Source organism: Arachis duranensis, chromosome 3 (assembly GCF_000817695.3).
Source record: "Arachis duranensis cultivar V14167 chromosome 3, aradu.V14167.gnm2.J7QH, whole genome shotgun sequence".
Taxonomy (NCBI): Eukaryota; Viridiplantae; Streptophyta; class Magnoliopsida; order Fabales; family Fabaceae; genus Arachis; species Arachis duranensis.
In genome coordinates this window covers 112,406,319-112,409,341 of record NC_029774.3, presented here as the reverse complement: position 1 = coordinate 112,409,341, position 3,023 = coordinate 112,406,319, and positions in this window count along the sequence as shown.

Sequence of the window (3,023 nt, the reverse complement as noted above, 5' to 3'; positions counted from 1 at the left end):
TAATAATAATAATAATAATAATAAAAGCAAGTACAGAGTTTATCTCTGTAGATCAAAATTTATTACTGATAGTTGACGGATCACTTTATAGTAATTCGTGGCTCCAAGTGAAAAATTGAACAGGAAGATGTTCTCGTCTTTTGAAGAAAGACCGAGAAAAAGTAATAATGGACAGGTCGTCATTAAATGCAAGTTATTCACTGTCATCAGTAAACAAACCAAGGGGGTGAAGTAGAATAATAGCAGTGACAATTACCCAGTTCTATTACTCTAGAGATAAGTTGCACTGAAGGGTGGGCATGGTTGTCAAACACATTAATTGATAGCAAGCATGGTTGTCAAACTCGCGAGTTAACTCGTAAACTCGTACGAGTTTACGAGTTTAGGTAGTGGAATCGAGTTGACTCGGACATAAACTCGTTTCTGGGTAGACTCGGGTTGACTCGGCTAGACTCGGTTAAAATCGTGCAAACTCGCGAGTTTGCTAGCGAGTCAGCGAGTTTAATTTCGTTGCCCATTTTTGCCAAAACGGCGTCGTTTTGGCCCAGAAAAAAAAAAAAACAAATCGGCGCTAACCCAAACCCGCAACCTAAACCCACCCGGCACCCACACCCACTAATGAAGGAGTGAACTAAGGTTTGAAACCCTAGTGACTCCCTCAATCAAACCCGAGATGGCCAGCCTCACGCGTCTCACTCTCACACCCTCCACCATCTAACGGCAGCGTCGTTTGCGCCGCCACGCAGAGGCCGGAAGCCAGAGTCCAGACGGACCCCTCGCCTTCTCACGGTCTCACCTCCCCTCGCCTCATCCCTCGTCGGCTCGTCCCCCACCTCTCACCCACGCAGCGTCGCAGAGCCCAGTGAAGGACCACCACGCAGAGTCGCAGTCTCGTAGAGCCCACCAGGCCACCACCAGGCAGAGTCGCACAGCGCCAGAGCCCACCACCAGTCCACCACGCCGTTTGCCTCCCCTCCCCTGTTCTGCCCTCGTCAGCCAGCCTTGTTCTGTTTTTCTTCACTGAAGCACTGCCGATCTGCTTCAAGTGATAAAGTCTGCCCAAGTGCCCATCTCCAAGGTAATTTTGTTAAACTAATTCAGATGCTAACAATTTTGGTTGCAATTATTCAATTCTGCAAATTTATTAAGGCCCTAATCTGCGTTTGATCTGTTGAAAAAAAATTAATGTGTGAAAAAAACTGATGCTGCTTGCCTGCTTCTGTAATCTGTACTTCATGCTTCATGCTTCAATCATGGTTAAAATCTGTGGATAGTGCTTCTGGCCTTCTGCTATATCCTATATATATTTTTTCTTTTGTTTTTTGCCTCTGTTATGTAGTTATGTTTAGTCTACAAAAAAAATACACAAATTCATAGTAAAGTCCAAAAATGTGATTTTTGCATAAAAACTAATAAAAATATATTAAAAAGTAACTAAAACATACTAAAAACTACCTAAAAACAATGCCAAAAAGCGTATAAATTATCCGCTCATCAATGATTTTGTTGGCCGTGTTGAACCTGAGGCTGAAAGAAATGATGTTTCTGATGAAGATGGTGAAGATGATGATGTTGATGCCATGGAAGATGAAGATATTGGAGGATTTGAGTTTTAGAGTTTATTAGAAATTTAATTGTTGCTTTGTTGTTTTCTTTTGTGTTTTGGTTATGTCTTATAAACCTTTGATTGTGTAATTGTGTGTTTTATGTTGAACTAGATAAATACTTGTGAAGGATTTAAATGTGTGATCCAAAGTACTTGTTGTAACTTGTAATTTTAGTATTAGGTTAATTTATTATGTGTTTTGATGTTGAAATTGTTAGGTTTAAATGTCTATATCTGAGTAAATATATATATTATACATGATATATATATATATTTTTTTTAAAATGTATAACAGGTAAACTCGTACGAGTCTACGAGTCGAGTCTACGAGTCGAGTCTAGGTCAGCTCCACGAGTTTACCTAGACTCGCGAGTTTGACAACCTTGAGGGTGGGGAATGGTGGGGAAGGGTGTGGAATATCAGGGCTGAGAAAGCGATAGATCTTACTCTGTTATTTGATAGCTATAGCTAACGTGGATAGTGATTGTTATTTATAGTAAAAACCTAAGGGAGGAGCATAAAATGATTTTAAAAATATTGCATCAAACCACCAAATACCCAACCGAGAATATCATATAATCAAATGATTAAATAAAATTAAACGATCATGTTAACAGGTAAATAAGTGGGCCCACTGATTCAGATAGATGAGTTATTATTCCCTAAATATAAAAGCAAATAACATTTAATACATTAATAAGATGTTAACATAAGAGGGTGCATTCATAAAAAATAATAATAAGAATAGTAGCAAAAATAAAAAAATAATGTAAATCATTGACAAAGGGGTCAAAGTTTATCTCCTTAGCTTGTTTGTGATAAGGACAAATTGATGGATCACTATGTAGTACCCTATGGCTCGAATGGAAAATTTGAAGGGAAAAATGATCCCGCTCTTTGGAGAAAGGGTGAGAGAAATTAAAGTACAGACAGGTTGTCATTAAATGCCAGTGAATAAATGCCAAAACTAAGAAACCTAAATAGATGAACTCGGATCAAGGTGGTGGAAATCAACATCTAACATGGCTAAAGAGGTAACAACAAATAATGAAAGAAAAAATTATACTTAAATAATCTGATAGTAACTATTCAGTAAGGGGAAGAAGTGTAGCTTAACTTATTGGTGGTAGGAAAAGGTCTTTTCACCAGGTCCTTGAAGGTTTGAATAGATTGCAGCATCAACGAAGGTAAACTGGCCAACAAAATTAAGGGCATTTAATGGGCCCTGCGATTGAGTTGGGAAAAAGGGTTCAAAACCTAGTTCCAGGGGATACACGAAAGGAAAATGGAGGCAATATAGAGAAATACTGAAGTTGTAAGCTGTGACACAATAGTGGTATGGAACAAAACTCGGGAGTGCTGGTGCTATTCGGGAAAATACACAGATAATGAAACATAATGAAAGGGGATCATGATT